Genomic DNA, 19,241 nt, shown 5'->3' with positions numbered 1-19,241 from the left:
GAAGAACAAAGTGAAATCCGCATCACCGAATGACAAAGGAGTAGACAGCCTTTAATCCGCCACCACTATGATCTGATCTGATCGGTTCAAAAGGAGAAGAATGACTAGGAAGCCATCACAGACAAGGACTTGATACCAAGGTCCAGGGATAAAAGGCAAGGACAACAATGACAGGCCAATTCTCACTAAATACATGACACAAAATAAACATATATAACGAAAGCACAAACTCCCTCACTCTCCAGAAGCAAGGGAGGAAGAAGCGCTGCAGTGGGGACCGCCCATCGTTTCTCTTAGAGCAATTTCAGAGCTCAAGTGTTGTTCCCCAAATTGTGTTTTATCCACATATGAAATCTTACCTGAGAAACTGAAAATAAAAGATGCAAAAAATATTAATTACACAAGGCTTCCAACTTGCTTTGAAATGGAAAACACACCTCTGCTGGATTTGGGAAGTCATTTTTAAGAAGCAAGGAAGTATCGAACACACTTTGTTGCATATGAATTTAATTTAAATATACGTTGGGTTTGTCAGGAAACTTTTATTCCTATAATTTGCATAGTCTGGTTAACTAATTTACCATTAACTCAAATCCCTTTCTCTGCTGCTCTTTACCAGGTTTCCTAACAAATCCTTAATTAGGATCATCTCATCATCAAAAGCAGTTATTGTCTGCCTGGGACAGTGGCTAACATATAAAAAAAAATGAGCTGGCATCCTTATGAACCGGACCTGACTAAACTGTGGTCATTTAGGCAGACAAAACGATTTAGGAATGAATGTCACACCATATTTGGGGCATATACCCTCAATCCCAGGGCTCAGGAGGCTCAGATGGAAAGGTCACGAGTTCAAAGTCAGTCCAAGTCTAACTTGACAAGTTGCAAAGACAGTCTTGGATACACAGAGAACTTATCTCAAAAAGAAGAGCAAGGGGCTGAGGAGATCTCGTTAATGAAGCACCTGCCAGAGCAGCATGGGGACCTAGGATCCCAGAACCATGTTATAAAGGTTGAGTCTGGCAGAGCCTGTCTGTCACTCCAGTGCTAGGAGAGACATGCAAGCACTAGTACACTCTAGCTGGCCAGCCTGACCAGGCAGTGACCACCATGTTCAGTGAGAGATCTGTCAAAAATATAAAAGTGGAGAACAACAGGGGAGGATCCCGATGTCACCTCTGACCTCTAAATGCATAAAACACAATGCAAGTGAATTACATGGGTGCACACACATACACATGCATACATATACATACAGAAACACACATACATACACACATGCACATACACACATACACACATGTACACACATACACAAACATACACACATGCACACATACATGTACACACATACACAAACATACATACACACATGTACATACATACACATACATACACAGCACATACATACATACATACACATATATACTCACATACACACACTCACATACACACATACACATACATACAGAAACACACATACATATACACATACACACACATACATACATATACACATATACACACATACATGCATATACACACACAGATGTACAACTGTCAAAGGTCATAAGTGTATTTTAAATACTTTTCCTACATTGTTTAATGATGACTCAATGAGAGACTCATCTTGGGGATGGAGAGACAGCTCAGCCAATAGAGAACTTGTCGAATGAAGCTAGGACACAAGTTCAATCCTCAGAACCCATAACACAAAAGCAATTCCAATATTGAGAAAGCACAGACAGACAGATCCCTGCGGCCTGCTAGCCAGCCAACTGAGCCCACTCAAGAATTCCAGGCCAGGGGTGGGGAGACTCTGCCTCAAAAGCCAAAATGGATGGCTGCTAAGAAGTGGTATCTGACCTCACACAAGTTTGGACATAATGGCACACACCTTTAATTCAAGTACTTGGGAGTGGCACAGGGGCGGGCTGGTCTCCGAGTTCAAGGACTGTCTCCCTTATCTCATCATATTTTAAGACCCAGAAGAGGATGTGCACTGGACACAAAATCTACCTCAGTCTCCCTCCTCTTTGACAAGCAGCAGGCCTGTGAGTCAGCAGTCACCCACCATAAAACTCAGTCACTCAGTGAGAATCTCATGTCTTGTCCCTACGCTGTGGCCAAGGATGCTTGGAACGCCCTACTCAACTGGAGCGGCAATGTGCCAATTATCTGTTTGCCACAGCCCCAGAGGTCCAGCCTCAGAGATATTCTAGTTTAAGAGTTCAAGCACGCCTCCAGGTCTACCTGGTGATTGTCTTGGATAACCGGGACAGACATTCCCATTACAAGCTACAAAGACTGCTTGTGAAGGGTTTACCCAAGAGTTCTCTTTAGGAAGAAGGGAGCTACAAAGAACAGAGACCTGACAATTTGTCCTTCACTGCCCTCACAGGCACAGTGAGGCCGCACTAAGGTCAACTTGGGCAGGTCAGGAGGTAACCAGGGTTCTAGAACATTCTCCAAATGTAATCCGTTTAATAAATATTTATTGTCTTTTTTTTTCTCTCTCTCACATTAACTGATCTAGGCATACAAAATGGCCTGGAACCCTGTGGTGGAACACTCCCAATGTGACAGGGATTTAGTCCGAAAAGATGCTACATGCCCAAGGGGTCACCCGGAGTCACGTCATGGTGGCAATGCTGTGAACCTGTGATTAATATAGAGTAGATGTTGTGCCAGCTGCAAAGACCCTGAGAGCTCAGGCCAGCAAACTCAAACAGTCCCATGAATTTTCTTTTTCTCCAGTCATCAATAGTCTTAATGATTTGATTGAGTCCCTAAAAACATTCAATGTGCATAGGACGCACACAGATTGTGTGTCAATCAGACCAGCATGATTTAAATAAGTCTTACATATTCCAAAATGGAACAGTATCACAATTGGTCCCAGAAAGGACATCAATAGGAGAGAAATGAGGAGGTGATCTCTTCCCCTCTGCCTTCCAGACCCCTCCTCCAGCTCTCTATACATCTAAGCCCCTCCTCCACATTATTATGTTCCTCAGATCTCCAGCCCACTCATTGCTCAGCTCAACAGCAAAGATTCTGCCTGATGCTAAAGTCTTTCTTACTCCATGACCTACAAACTAAATGGGTCACTTAGTCTACCTCTGAAAGCCCCTTAAGGTGACACTGAAGGAACCATTCCAGACATTTCTCCTTAGGGCATACTGCCTCTTCCTTCCTTCACTTCTGCCTAGATTATTGTTCCTGAACCCTGAAAACATGTTCTTCCATTATCAAACCTTTTCTTAAATACCACATCTTTCATGGAACTTTTCCTGTTCCCTCCTCCTGGTCAGCCCAGAGCAACTTGTATTTTCCTCTGGGTGTTTTACACAGCCCTATCTCAAATCTCTACAGACCTTATAGGGCTGAATGCATACATCAAAGTTTAAACAATCAAATCTGTTGAAAGAATGTGACCACAAAAGACAAGACTTACAGAAAGATGTTCACTGCCTGGAAAGGGACACATTAAATTAATGCAATTATTTTCAATGTATTGCATTGGTTTCTAGAGGTACAGAGGTGGGAGGGGAGGGAGGAAGCCCATAGAAAATAGCCCAGCAATACTTTTTAAAGTTGAACACACTTAGCATGAGAGCATCAATTCAACCTCTGGTTCCACAGCTAGTGATCATACCCATCCGAGTACACATTTGCACACTCATGATTACAGTGGCATTATTCACAGTAGCCAGGGGGTGGGAGTCACTTGAAAGCCCATTGGCAAACAAATGGAACAACACAGCATGGTATAGAAGTAATCTCTGATGTCTGTTTGGCAGCTTCAACTGTCAAATAGAACTGATTGGCCTGTAGCTGAGACAGGAAATAGAAGGTGGAAGTTCCTATAGGAAGAAAGGATCCTGGGACATAGCCAGGTGTGGGAAGATTCACCCAGGAACACAGAGGAGGACTGGAGCTGAACAGAAGTAACCTGACACATGACAGAACTTAGAATAATGTGATGATTGATATACTAGCCAGTTGGGGAACAGCCAAAGCTTATGGCCAGGGTACTTGTAAACATAATTTGAGCCTCCAAATGGTTATTCTGGGAGCTTGGGGACAGGAAGAACCCACACACACACACACTTTTACAGATGGCGCCCAATGTGGGACATGTAAGCCAAGATTAGAGCACTAGACTCAAGCTTTAGCCAAACGTTTCTGACACCAAGAAACCAGACACAGACTGCAGTTTGGGTGAGGAAGAGATGGTTCCCTAGCAACCACACACTATCCAGAGGCCTGCCTCCAAGATTTCTCTTTCTTTTCTCTCTCCTTCTTTCTTTCTTACACAGGAAGAAAAGGGTTGAGAAGAAAAAAAGGGGATATAGGAATAATGTAGGAATAATGGGAATAAGGGTAGATTATTGAGTCTATTCTTAAACCAAAAAACATTCTACAAGCCAATAATCTTAAACTGGTATGGGTTTGTATTTTTACTCACATTGGTATAGATTTTTGTATACTGACACACAATTCAGGTTCTTTTTATTACAACATGCTTATGTTTCAACTCTTGTATAAGGTATTAAACCCATGGAACTCATTTAAAAATGCAAAATTAGTACCTAGTCAGATAGTCCTGATGAAATGGGTGCTGCTTTCCTGGAATGGAACCCAGAGAGAGGTACCATCATGCAGTAGGGAATGGAGCGTTCAGCAGCAACTCCAGCATTCTACTGGTGTTCTGAACACAGAAACTTAGACAGAAAAGCAAGCCTCAGTGAGAGGAAGCTTGGGAGTGAAATGGCACCTGGACTGCTCTGCCTGCACTGCACTGCCTGGACTACACTGCCTGGACTGCCTGCACTGCCTGGTCTCCCTGCACTACACTGCCTAGATTGTCTGCACTGCACTTCCAGGTCTGCCTGCACTGCACTGCCTAGATTGTCTGCACTACACTGCCAGGTCTGCCTGCATTGCACTGCCTGCACTGCACTGCCCTGCCTGGCCCTTTCTTGGCTCTACTGTCCTTGTGATATTCTCTAAAAGCCTGAGGCTTCTGCTCAGTTGACACACAAACCTGTCTGTATCAGCTTACAAGAACCAACATCAGATTTCCAGGAATAGTTCCCAGTCATTACTTAACAAAGCTGTAATTTAAGTGTGTGTGTGTGTGTGTGTGTGTGTGTGTGTGTGTGTGTGTGTGTGTGTGTAAGAATGCCATTCCACAATTATTTTACTACATTTAACTTTTAACTCTGACCTTGTGGGATTTTCCCCCCTTCTTGGCTCTTGTTCTTATATGATGAAATTCTGAAGAATGTGATGTTGCAAATATTCCTGGTTCTATATCAAATGTTACCTAACATGTGGCTGCCCACAATGGTGCACAGGCAGAATGGTGCCAGGGCTCTGCTGCCACTGTGCAGCTCACGTGCAGTTCAGACGTCTAAGAGGGTTGTGTTGCTGCCTTACTTCCTCCGATACCCCAGTGCCCAGCCACACTCCCTGGGTAACAGCAGCAGGACCAGACCACGCTGTGCATTTTACCAGCTGCACTCACATGTCAGGAGCAATTTGACAGTTACCTCAGATACCTTTATGAAGCTTACGACTCAAAAATCATTGCGCATGGGATGGGGCAGAGGGAGATGGAACTGGATCTGATGGGAACAGTGTCTTCCTAGACAGCTGGTCTACCACCAATAGGATTTTCAGGTTCACTGGGAGACTGACGTTTCACAAAATAAGGTGGGGAACCCATAAAGATTCCTCAAGTTGATCTCTGACCTCTACCTGTGCACAGACAGCTACATGTCTCTCTCACATACACACAGTCATGCACACACACTCTCACACTCACAGACACACATACACACTCTCTCCCACACTCATACTCAGACACAGACACGCACACACACATACACAGACAGATAGACAGACACACACACATACACACACACAGTCTTTGCATCTGCTATGGTCCCACCCTTCTCAAGTTTTTTTCTTTTCATTTCGGTTTTTTTGTTGTTGTTTGTTTGTTTTGTTTTGTTTTGTTTTGTTGGTTTGGTTTGGTTTGGTTTTTCAAGTCAGGGTTTCTCTGTATGGTCCTGGCTGTCCTGGAACTCTCTGTAGACAAGGCTGGCCTCAAACTCAAAAAGATCCACCTGCCTCTGCCTCCTGGGTGATGGGACTAAAGGTATGTGACACCACCCAGCTCTTCTCAAGTATTTTAAAAGTTTAAAATTTGGCTAAATGGCCAGGACAACAAGGCTGTGTTGGCTAGCTTTATGTCAACTTGACATAAACTGGAGTCATCGAGGCCTCCACTGAGCCTCACCTAGGAAAATGCATCCATAAGATCAGGCTAGAGACAAGCCTGTAGAGCATTGCCTTTATCAGTGATTGATGGAGAAGAGCCCAGTCCATTATGGGTGGTGCCATTCCTTGGCTAATGGATCTGAGTTCTGTAAGAAAGCAGGCTGAGCAATCCAGAGGAAGCAAGCCAGCAAGTAGCACCCCTCCATGGCCTCTGCATCAGCTTCTGCCTACAGGTTTCTGCCCTGTTGGGTGAGTTTCCACCAGTGGAGTATGACACAGGCGATGTAAGTCAAACAAACCTTTTCCTTTTCAAGTTGCTTTTGGTCATATTGTTTCATCACAGCAAGAGAAACCCTAAGACAGAGCTAAAGGACAGATGTTGTGGACGCCATTTTCATCATCTAGTGCCTGATGGGGACCAGTCCTGGGAAGAGAAGGGGAGGTAGAGGGACAGAGCCACCTCAGTGCCCACGCCATCCCGGCTCAGCTAGCCTAGGTCTTAATGGGATTGTCGTCGGTGAGACACAGAAGACTTCTAACAGTCGAAAGTCTGTCTCCCAAAGGAGAATTACCCCACCCTCACCCCAGTTCAACTGAACTGCTCGAAGAAAGCAAAGAATATGAGCAGAGGTTTCGAAATTCCTGCCATGGACTTCACACCCCTCAACGTAGCTCTTGGTTGTTTCTGTGATGGAACCTAACCCCTAACCCTAACCTTAACCCCTAGCCCCTAGCCCCTAATCCCTAACCCCTAACGCCTAACTCTTAACCCTAACCCTAAGCCTCAGCTGCATTCAAAGGTGCATTATCACTGGGTAGGAATGCTGGCAGAGGAAAATGGTGAGACAAGGTGGTAAGGAGGTGTAGAGGGGAGGAAAGTTAAGCATCCATGGGGTGGGGGATTGGTAAGAATTCAAACTGATGACCAAGCATTCATTAATGGAGCAGGAGCAGATTCTTTATAAAAACAAGCCCCCCAAGCGAGTGGTCTGGCCTCCCAGACCAGATATGGAGTTACAAAGAATGGATAAGAAATAGTGGTAGACATTTAAAATGACTGACAGAACTAAAGAAATGGGCCAGAAAAAAACAGCAGGAAGAAAGCCACAAAACTGTACCAAGAGAGAATAGAATAAGCACCTATAAACATGGACCCAGGAGAAGGAGGAGGGGGGGGGGTACATCACTCAGTTAAATAAAAGGAAATGGATCCACAAACAATCACAGAGCTAGACTAAGACTAAGGGAACAGGACATTGCAACTCCAAGTCTCTGAGACGTAAATAGCATGTAAACATATGCAAAATACTCTAAGCATATGCGAAATATTCTAAACACATGTAAATGATTCCAAAAAACATATGCAAATTTTCAAAACCTATGCAAAAACCTTCAAAAAAGAGATGTAAAACTATTCAAAGACATTAAAAAGACTTTCCATAAAAAGCCAGGCTTACATCCACAGGTATCCTAGTGCAAGGAGTCTCAAGCAAGTGGCATGGTCTTCAGAGAGGCTACAAGGCTTTAAACTTTCAGAAGAAAAAGAGAGAAAGAATTAAATGGGCACATCCAGTGGAAAAAGCTACTCATGTGGCAGACATAAAAAAACGCTAGCCGGGTCTCTGTTTCCTCTTCCAGAACAACCCGATGCCAAGAAGGAATTCAAAACAACAGCTATGAAATTATGAAGGCAAGAGAGTTTGAGCCAAGAACTCTGTCAAATGGGCCTGGAAAGACAAGAAATGGCCAAGATCACAGTTAGGAGCCCCAAGAAGACAATATCCACCAGGACCTCAATAGAAAAGTTGACAGTGAAAATCTAGGCCAACCAAGAATGGATCAAAATAAAATCCCAGAAATGGTGGAGTCCCAGTAAAAAGACTGGAAATGAATACAGACTGTGTCCCCCAAAGGATGCAGAAATGGGACGATAGGATAGAATAGAATATTTCCCATTGTATAACTCACAATTAACTAATAAAGTTTTTGGGACAAGGGAAGAAGAGAGAACACAGAGTTATACTTGTTTTTAAATTTTAATATTTCAAAGGAGAAAGCTAGTATCTTAATTTGAAACATGAACCTTATGAGAATTATAATTTCCTAAGATATTATCTTTTCTTGGACATTTTATTTCTAAGACTCCTCCAATCTCCCTTAAAATCGAAATTCTTTATCTCTTGGTTTTTTTTTTCTTCAAAGCCAATTTGATTTTTGTATCTTTATATAAAATTCAATCTGTGGTCAAAATTCATCATCTTTCAGAATCTATCCATGGCAAGTTACAGAAGGAGTTCAAAAATATTAACAAAACTGGACCAGTGAGGTATCTCAATATGTAGAGGGGCTTGCCTTGAACTGTGTATGTGTATACACAAACACAGACACACACACAGAGATGCAAACACACAAACAAATTAATGTTTTTTGAAATATTAACAAAATTGCCTCTAAATGGTAGGATTTAAGATGTCTTAGTTATATTTTTTTTTTCTAGCGCCTCTTTTTTTTTTTTTTTTTTTTTGAGACCAGATCTCCTGTAGCCTAGATTGGCCTTAAATTCCCTACATAGCCAAGGCTAGCTTTGAGCTCTTGATCCTCCTGCTTCCACCTCTCAAGTTTTAATCCTGAGGATTATAAATATGCATCACCAACCTGTTATATTTACCACATTGGTTTTGGTTTGTTGTTTGTTTGGGGTTGTTTTTTGTTTGTTTTCCTTTGTTAATGAAAATGGAATGTTTTCATTTCACCCCAGGTAAGTTACTTTTTAACAAGGCCACTTATCATTACTACTAAAGAAACCAATAAAACTCGCTGGTTTTATTCTTCCTTCCAGCCAGCCAGTAAAATCTACACTTCAGACTCTTCACTCACGGCTCCTATCATCTTACACCTTGCAGGGGATGAAACGAGTCCAGAGTGGGTAAACGCCAGACTTCACCACAGGTGCTTGGTGGAAAGTCTCAAGTCTACCTGGTTCATCCCATTATCCCAACACACCCCTCCTCCTCCCATCTTGTTGCAGATCCTCCATGGACAGACAGACAGCCGGGTCTTCTGCACTGAACAGTTCCTTGGTCAGTGGACAGAGAAACTGGTAAAGCACCTTAAAGGGGAAAGCACAAGGATGTTGTCTTTATCACGCTTATATGTGGTGTAGGGAAACTCTATGCCTGGGAGAACTAGCATAAGAAGACGATGGTGAAGACAGAAATAAACAGAAGGTTGTGTAAACTAACCAAACACTAGAAGTCACCCAATGACTGGCTGAGTCAGTAAGAATTAGAACAAGCATCACCATGGTGGCATTTAAACATCCATTATGGAGAAACAGGCATCGTGGGAAGATGCAGAGGGGCCCTGCCATTCATTCCTCCCAATCTGGCAGCTTGCACTTAGGATCCATCTCTAGTCTCTCCTGGAACTCCTTAAATGACAGTCATTAAATTGAAGGGGAGCACCCACAAAGCAAGACTGCGATGATCTTCTGGAAGAAAGTAAACTGAAGAAAACTTACCAACTGGAAAAAAAGCTGAAGCCTGCATCACACAAGACAAGGCAGTGAACAGTGAACCCAAGACCAGGACTTGGAAGACTGGCCGAGGATGTCACTGAGCTGCAAACTTGAAGCAAGAGGTGTAGCTCCGTTGTTAAGAACGCTTGCCTAGCCTTCAAGAAGCCCTAGTAGGTTCAACTCCAGCACTGTATACACCAGTAGTGCTACCATGGCTGTAGTCCTAGCACATGGGAGGTACTCGGGGGATTCAGAAGTTCAAGGTCATCTACAGCTACAGAAGTAGTCATTTAAGGTCACCCTGAGATACAACATACCCTGTCTTAGAATTTAAAAGTGGGGTGGGTGTGGCTTAAAGGGGTAGTTTTTACATGACATATTTTTTTTTTATTCACAATCAAATTTTGTTTTTCAGAAAAACCAACGATTGGGGGAGATTGGGGTTGGGGAAATGGGACTCAGGACCTATAGATGAGCCAGTAGGGTGGCAGGAGACAGAAGGACATGCCACGAGACAGCTTGTTCCCATTCAGTCTGGCCAATATTAACATTCATCATTAACACGCTAACACTAACACAGACAACCTCTTCAACTCCTAAGACAAGCCTGGTTTAAAAAAAAAAAAAAAAAAAAAAGCAGTGAGCTGGTAAAGAGCCAATCAAATGAAGCCACCCAGCGCTCCGCACCCCGAGCACTCTGCACCCCTGGCACCTGCTGCAGTGTGAACTGCCCCACCTGACTAACTCTGAACAAATTTATCACCCCGTAGTGCAGGTTTCAGTGGAAAGTGAGGTAGAGGCAAAGGTCCCCAGGTGCCACAGGACTTTGTTCACCTTTGTGGCCTCAGTTTCCCCATGTGCAGTGCTAGCTATGTCTCATCTAGTTTAGGGAAAGATCAATCAATAAATTTAAAATGATATATGCAAAGAGTACCTGCCCTTGTGGCTTGCTGTCACCCCCCTAGAATACAATGGCAGCCCGAGTGGAGGGAGTTCAAACATCCCATACAAGGGAGTGGTTCATGCTGGCATTGAACACTGAGAGCTCTCCCCAGGAACTGTCTTTGCCAAGAGCCATCTTTGCTAATGCTGAGTACAATGGCTTGCTGGGCCCTTCACCAATCTCCCCTTCTGTTGGTTCTATTCACTATGTCCATCCAAAAGCATTTGGAAAGTACACAAAAGGAAAAACATGAAACTTGCAGACACTAAAAAATACCAATTCTAAGACTCTGCTCTATAGGGTTCTCCTTGCAGCTCTCAGTGGAGTGCCCTCATGACCCTTTGCGTACATTTTAAACAGCTGATGTGCCCTGCACAGACAGACATGCCCTGCACAGATAGACACCATGAGCTTTGTTATCCAGACCTCAGAGACAACGATCTTTGAAAACATTCTGACCAAATGCTATCATATGGCTAGAGAAACAAACAGGTCTCTCAGTCTATGTCTGTCTGTCTGTGTGTGTGTATGTGTGTGTGTGTGTGTGTGTGTATGTGTGTGTGTATGTGTGTGTGTGTGTGTGTGTATGTCTGGAGAGGGGGCGTGGGGAGGGGGGCATGCACTCGAGAGCACAGGTACGCATGCATGCGTGTGCAAGTGCACATGGAGAAAGTTCAGTTTCAAATGTTGTTCCTCGAGCTCTGTTCCACTGTCCAGCTTGGTATTTTGAGACAGGGTCTCTCATTGGCCTGGAACCTGCCATGTAGGTGAGACTCGGGGACAGTAAGCCCCAAGGATCCCCCTCTTCACCCCCACCCATTGCCACTTCCCAGCACTAGGGATACAAGACACCATGCCTGGCTTTGTTTTATTTTTGTTTGGGGGGGCTGTTGTTGTTGCTGCTGCTGATGTTGTTGTTTTGGGTTTGTTTTGGTTTTGGTTTTCTGTCGTTTTGTTGCTGTTTTGGGGTTTGTCCTGTTTTGTAACACGGGCCCTGGAGATGGAGTTAAGTCCTCGAGCTTGCACAGTGAGCAGTTAACCGGTAGCTACCTGAACATTAAAAATCTAAAATAAACATTCTGTGCTGGGAAAGAAAAGGAATCCAAGCCCCAGCGCTTGGGAGGGAAGCAATGTCTGCGGCCAGCCTGGGCTACATGAGAACTCATATTGAGAGGATGAGGAGGAGACTGTGTGTGTCAGAGGAGGAGAGGGGAGAAGAGGAAAACCTGGACTCCAGAGAACTCCTCTCACCTCGCTCTGAGGTTACAAAGCTTCCGTGAGCAAGCCATGAGCAAGAGGGATGGATACACAGCCCACCTCCACTTGCACCCTGGAGAGAAATACACCCAGGGTGTGGCAGCAGCTGGTCCCTGGTTAACTCTGTTACTGGTGCTCTATCCTCTCTGGATTTAGGTCCCTGTCACCAGTCTCCACCTCGCCCACTCCACACTCATCACCTGTGCAAAAGAAACAGTGTGCTGAGCTCCCTCCTGCTCAGCAGAGCACAAGGACAACACTTAAATCTAGGCAAAAGTGTGTGTGTGTATGTGTGTGTGTGTGTGTGTGTGTGTTTGGTGGATAGCCTCTGCAGTCACTCACTACCTTATCTCTTCTCAGGATAAGTAGGTGTCTTTTTGCATCTGGGCCTCACTACTTGATAAACCTGGCTGGCCAAATAGTTCCAGGGCTCTCTCCCCCAGCACCAAGGGTTGCACATGGCTACGCTCAGCGTTTTTGTATGTGTCTGGAAATCTGAGGTCCATGTGTGCACGTTTTACCCACAGCCATCTCCCCAGCCTCCCAAACGCTGCTTTGATACTTTCCTTAGGTCCTTAACTGACATCCTAAAAACACCTCAGAGCTTTCATTCTAGGATCGCAAACTACACAGGCCTCAAAGGCTCCAGGTAAGAGGGGGAAAAAAAATGCACACAAAAACTAAAACCTAGAGACGTCCTTCCTCGACTGATCGATAGCCTAAGAATATTCCAAATGCCTCAGGAGCAATTTTGCCAAGTATCACCTGAAATTTCAGCAAATAGAGGGACAAGGTGCTGCCTGACTTTTTTATGGCTGCCAACTGCCCATAAAAATCCTTCCTTTGCTTTGCAGTGCAGGGAAAGAACTCTCAAGAACAAATGACCTAATTAAGCCTGCACTGTCCAAGCTGAGAGACACATTAACATGCTGCTGAGTGTGAAGAGGGGAGGTGCAATGCAAGGGGCTATGCGTGGGGCTGCACGAGGAGCTGTGCCAGGAGCTGCACCAGGGGCTGCATGAGGTCTGCTTGAGGACTGCGTGTGGGGCTGCACGTGGGGCTGCGCGTGGAGCTGCACGAGGTCTGCTTGAGGGACTGCATATGGGGCTGTGTGTGGGGCTGCTTGAGGGCCTGCATGTGGGGCTGCTTGGGTTTGCTGGGCTTTCTCTGACGTGCAGGAGACTGGCAGACATCCCTAACCACTTTTATTTAAGACAACCAGAATGCAGGCCCCCACACATACTCTTATCTCCTGCACATTTTTCAAAATGTGCTTGTACAGCACAATGAAGGCATCTTTTTGGCACAACGTACAGGTCTGCCTTAGCTGTTGGGTTGCTGCCAGCATGATACAATAGTGTGGATCTGTCGGCTCTCATCCCAGCTTTCAGAAATGTGCTAAATTATCCCACACTCTGTTTGGGCTCCAGACCCCCACCCTAACGGGTCTACACAGATGTTCAAGGAGAAAGCTTCTCTCCCCACCCCCTTGAAATGCATGTCAAGGGCCTGGCAAAATCCCGTACACAGAAATGCACAACTCAGCACTGCCTTGCAAAGCCCATGATGAGCTCACTTCCTCCTCTCTCCAGCTCCTCCACTTCCAAAACTCAAGCCTGCCCAGTGTCTCTGTACAGTAGAGCAGGGCGGGCAGGTGACAGGCTCACCAGTAATTGTTCTCTGTTCTTTCGTGTGTTGCCACCAGGCGTCCTGGTGTCTCCACAGCTGCCGTGTGCTGTTTGGGGGCAGTTCTGTGATTCTTAGTCTTTGCATTATAAGCCTTGGGAAGGTGAAGCTATAAGGAAATTCCAAGGTCCCGAGACCGGAAATCCAGAACTTCTCAGTTGCCTATCCGAGCCCAACCAGCCTTGCCTCAGTTGCCTATTCCCACGGCCCGCTACCTTCCCTGACCCTCCTACCATCTTCTCCTTCTTGGCACTTTCAGTTCAACCTCCCCAGCTCCTGTAAGCATCAGACACACCCCACTTCATTCAAGGTTAATCAGAACTGGAACTCTCCAGCTCTTCTCCTGCACAGCCTACAGCAAGGAGAGATTGGCAGGATTTCCATGGCCTGAACTCCACAGGGAAAGTCTTCTCTTTGTCCCACCCAGAAGAAACCTCACACACTGACTGAGGCTGGCTAACACCCACAGAGGGAGTGAAGGCAGCTGCAGAGAAAAGAAGCAGAAAGATGGGAACCAGTAGGAAACCCAGACACGGGCAGGATATAGGTGCGTTCCAACCCTGCTCTTAGACTTCTCACCCGCATGAAACAATGTTTCAAAGATGTAGGGGATGGGCATCAAACATATCACTCACAGGAAACACTGTTTCAAAGAAGTAGTAGGTAGAGTGGGGCAAGAAGCAGAGCAAATCAATTCTTCTGAGGGAATCTATCAATACTTGCAACATCTGCATAGGTTTTTATTAATCAGGTTGATGATACGCTACAGTTCTTATAGTAAACTTTCAAGTTGTCCTACCTTAGGCCTTCATAAAATAAGATGTGCTTCCAACTAAATTTGACAGATTACCCTCATGGTTATATCATTTCTACTACCAAAACTATGAAAAGACGCTGGATGTTTGTTTGTTTGTTTGTTTTTGAAAGGACAAAGAAGGAGAAGTAGAGACAAGGGCAGACCAGAGTCCAGTGGCCCTCCATAGGGATGTCAAAGGTGGATTTGTATCCTAAGTGGCTCGGATGACTTCTCCCACAGTCTGGGGCTCACCCTGGTATAGACATGGTACTCCTACTCCGGTTCACAAAAAGGCTGAGCATATCCCAGAGCCTTCCCAGAGCGCTGCTTACCCTCAAAAAAAAAAAAAAAAAAAAAAAAAAAAATATATATATATATATATATATATATATATATATATATAAATTGTGCCAGAGAGATCAAATGCTCACAGACACCAGACACAAGAAGAAAGAATGTGGGATTTTAGGCTGAAACTGGGAGGCACAGAATGACAGGGATTAGGAAAAACATACTCACGACACCACAGCCCACAGCCCCTCCTCCACCCCACTTCTAGAAGGCATGAAGCTAATCCAGGCGTTCCCCAGGCGCGGCTACAGAACTACTCTCTAAGAACGCACAGCTTCTCATCTAAGTTTCTTGTGATAAGACGACCAATGAGTGGCTCCACCATTGCTTTCGGGGGACCGGAGTAGGGGAACCCCAGCTTTCATGCACAAGTTTAGATTTGATTTTGACAGCTCTAAACACCTACCTCTGACAGACAGTTGAGAATCATATTTGCATGTTGCGTGTTTTACACAAGAGCATGCAAAATAAGAGTCAGAGCCAAAAAAAAAAAAAAAAAAAAAGGGACAGGGGGAACCCAAAACAGAGTTAGTGTAAGGAACAGGAAGCGTTTAATACAGAACACACACAGAAAGGACGAGAGTTCGCAATATATCAGAAAGCAACGTGACAGCCTCTCCTAAGGGCAGCTCCTATTATTGCTGGTTAGTTCAAACATCAAAGAAACCAGAGGGGAAATCAAAGTAAAGCTTGGTAGATGGAATTTAAAGAAAAAATAAAGACCTGCTAAATCAAATAATAGAAATTAGAGGGGAAAATTAAACAAATCAGTTGAAAATTTGACTGGTTTGTTGAAATTACTTAGGAAGAAAATACACAGAAAAATCAAACACATATCCATCCATTTACCACAATTACAACAAAATACTTGAGAAAATGCACGGATAAAGAAAAAAGGTTTATTAAGCTCATGTCTCTAGAGATTTCCATCCCAGGATTAGGCAATCCCTGACAAAAAACAGAAGAACAACTACTTATATCCCAGAAAGCAGAGAAGAACGGAGCCGGGATCTCACAGCCCCCTTCAAGAGACCACTGTAAAAGCTTCATGATAGGCTCAGCCTTCTGAGGGCTCCGCTATCTGCAGTGTCACCCTGAGTACTGATTACGCCTTTAATGGGTAGTGGGGTTTGGGGGGAATACTTCTCTTACCACAGCATCAAAACATTCTATCACATTTAATGTGTGTGTGCATGTGTGCATGTGTGCCTGCCCATGCACACACATGCATCCCACATGGAGGCCAAAGGGTAATTTACAGAAGTTGGTGCTAGTGGATAATGGAGAGTGAAGCCAGGCTAGACAACAAATGCCTTTACCCACTGAATCATCTTGCCAGCACCACTCCCCAAAATGTTTTCAATTAATTACTGCTAGTAAAAATTTAAGTTTTTAAGAGCAGTGTCCATACAGTCCCAAAGACATGCACTCAATACCGGCTCAATCAAAGACTATATCATATCACAGGGAAATGCAGAAAGCCGAGGCTGGAAGAGACTGACAGCAGAGGCTACGAGCAAGGGAATCCTAACACTGTAAGTCAGGGAGATTCCTATCCCTGCCCCTGGCCAGGATGACAAGGCCACTCAGCTGCATCTGGAAAAGTTCAGATGACCTCAGAGCCAGGGCAAGGCTGAGCACTGGAGGATCCCTAGAGTACTGAGCAGGGACTCAGGCATAGAGCCAGAGCTTTGCAATGAGTTAGCCCAGTGCTCCCAGACTGAGGAAGGACAAGCAAGGCAGAGATCGACGCCGAGCAAACCAACTGGGCAACGTGGAGAATTAGTCATGGTGCATACACAGGCCGCATGGTCAGTACAGTAGTGGTTGGCAGTCACGGCAGATTCTGCATCGGCAGCAGGACAATCCGCCTGGCAGCCTTTTATTGTGGAGGGATGCACACCGTTGTTAGCCACTGTTACTGAGAGAAGCACGAGATCCTAGTTCCACATCAGAACTGACATAAACTTTAAATGACAAGTCACAGAGCTCCAGAGGAACTGGTGAGTTCCTTCTAAAACATCCTCAGACGGCAGAAGATCTCCCTAGCCCTACAAACCTGACTTAAATCCTGGGCTCTGCGCAGAAAAGCCGGATGAGTCGGAGCCAGAGGCTCACCGCAGCGGCAAGGGCTGGGATGCACATGGCAATCGGCAGGTGTGTTTCATATGCAAAGAACTCCTAAATTTATACATGAAAAATATAGTTTAATAGGAAAATGAGCCGAGGGTGGGTGGATTTTTAAAGATTCCAATAGTTGTATACAACTAACAATACAAGTCCAACTAATGAGGAGAAAGTTCAAATTGTGCAGTTGGGGAGGAGAAGCAGAGGGAGGAGGCGGCACCTCATCCTTGTAGTCCACTACAAGGACTGAGATGGTTTGAATGTTTCGTGCAGAGAGTGGCATTATTTGGAGGTGTGGCTTTGTTTGGAGTAGGTGTGGCTTTGTTTGGAGTAGGTGTGGCTTTGTTTGGAGTAGGTGTGGCTTTGTTTGGAGTAGGTGTGGCTTTGTTTGGAGTGGGTGTGGCTTTGTTTGGAGTGGGCGTGGCTTTGTTTGAAGTAGGTGTGGCCCTGTTGGAGTAGGTGTGGCTTTGTTTGGAGTAGATGTGGCTTTGTTTGGAGTAGGTGGGGCCCTGATGGAGTAGGTGTGGCTTTGTTTGGAGTGGGTGTGGCTTTGTTTGGAGTGGGTGTGGCTTTGTTTGAAGTAGGTGTGGCCCTGTTGGAGTGGGTGTGGCCCTGTTGGAGTAGATGTGGCTTTGTTTGGAGTAGGTGTGGCTTTGTTTGGAGTAGGTGGGGCCCTGATAGAGTAGGTGTGTCATTAGGGTGTAGGCTCTAAGTCCCTCATCCTAGCTTCCTGGAAGACAGTCTTTTCCTGTCAGCCTTCAGAACAAGATGTAGAACTCTCAGCTTCTCCTGGGCTAAGCCTGCCTGGATGCTGCTATGATGGTCTGAACCTCTGAACCTGTAAGCCAGCTCCAATTGAATGTTGTCCTTATAAGAGTTGTCTTGGTCATGGTATCTGTTCACAGCCCTGAAACCTAAGACAAGGAGAGAGGCTAACCTGGGATACAGGAGACCTTACCTATCAATTACTCACTCACTCACTCACTCACTCAATCAATCAGTACGAATTAATAACATAACAAAAAAGGCATCTTCCATGTGCAGTGGCTCATACCTGTCATCTCAGCACTGGGAATGCTACAACAGGAGAATTGCTATGAGTTCATGGCTAGTCTGGACCTAGGCAGAGTCCCAAGACCTTCTGGACTACGCTGTGAAACTTTTACTCCAAAGAGAAGATGAGGGGGGAAAAGAGGAGGAAACTGGCTCTGATTGGTCAGATTCAAAAAGGCGATGACGTCTCACAGAATTGTGGAGTCTGGGGCATGGAGAGGTAGCACATGTCAGTGAGGGCAGCTTCAAGCTTACAATGGACCCAGTTCCAATCTGAGTCTGTTTCCCTGCAGAGTTGGACCTTGGGTAAGTTACTTCCTCTTTTTCTGCTGTGCCAGCTGCAAAGCTATGGTGACCCCAGAAGGGTAATGAGCACTAACAAACAACTAAGTCTTTGTAAATTCTTATAAAACCATTCCTAGCACAAAAGGGAGCAATCCCTTCAAGTCAGTAGAAACAAATACACATGAGCATCAACTCCAGAGACTAAGGCAGCAACATCTGGATCCAAGTAGACCCTTAGGGAGGACATAGGCGTGCATGCTTTTAATTACAGCACTCTGAAGGCAGAGGAGGGCAGATGTGAGTTTAGAGCTAGTCTAGTCTATAGGCTAGTTCTATAGAGAGAACCTGTCAAAAAAACAAACAAACAAACAAACAAACAGACCTCAAAGCAGGAGAGGGCTGCTTGCTATAGCTATCTCATGGGTGTGGGTGTCATTAACAGACTGCCTCTCAAGATCTACATCTCTTGGCTCCCAGGAAGAGAGTTTCTCTAATGTAGACACAAGAATTTTCCTCTTCTTCCTCCCCACCATCATCACAGATGTAATCGCCTTTATTATAAGCAGAGACTTGGGCTGCGGAGATGGCTAGTTGGTGAAGTGCTCACCAAGTAGGCATGAGGCCCTGAGTTCAGACCCACAGCACTCGTGTAAAAAGCCAGTGCCACCATTAACAATCCTAGTGCTGGAGAGGTGGAGGCAGGAGGTTCTCTGGAGCTCACCGGTCAGCCAATCTGACTGAATCGCTGAGCTCCAGTTCCAGTGAGAGAAGCTGTCAAAAAAATAAGGTAAAGAACAATAAACAGCACATTCTACATACATGTGCACATACATGCATGCACAGAGACACACATGTATACACACACATGTGCACTTGGGGGGTGCACACATGCACACACATACACACAAACACACAGACATACACACATATACACA

General features: G+C 45.1%; 1 protein-coding gene across 7 annotated transcripts in view; it reads right to left on the bottom strand.

The window, feature by feature from the left end:
• Farp1 (FERM, ARH/RhoGEF and pleckstrin domain protein 1) overlaps positions 1–19,241 on the bottom strand; it is a 251,806-nt gene that overhangs the window by 213,157 nt on the left and 19,408 nt on the right. Inside the window, exon 1 of one of the 7 annotated variants that reach the window (XM_085828844.1) lies at positions 16,901–17,009. The exons of the other annotated variants lie outside the window; for them this stretch is intronic. The gene's annotated coding sequence lies outside the window, so the exon portion shown is untranslated. Of the gene's footprint in view, positions 1–16,900; positions 17,010–19,241 lie in introns of those variants that run through there. 7 annotated transcript variants of the gene reach the window in all.

The sequence above is a fragment of the Mus caroli genome, unplaced genomic scaffold, assembly GCF_978045245.1.
Source record: "Mus caroli unplaced genomic scaffold, Mus_caroli_1 scaffold_12, whole genome shotgun sequence".
In the NCBI taxonomy this organism is placed as follows: domain Eukaryota; kingdom Metazoa; phylum Chordata; class Mammalia; order Rodentia; family Muridae; genus Mus; species Mus caroli.
The sequence above is the reverse complement of the archived record's forward strand: the minus strand, read 5'-3'. Positions and strand labels throughout refer to the sequence as shown.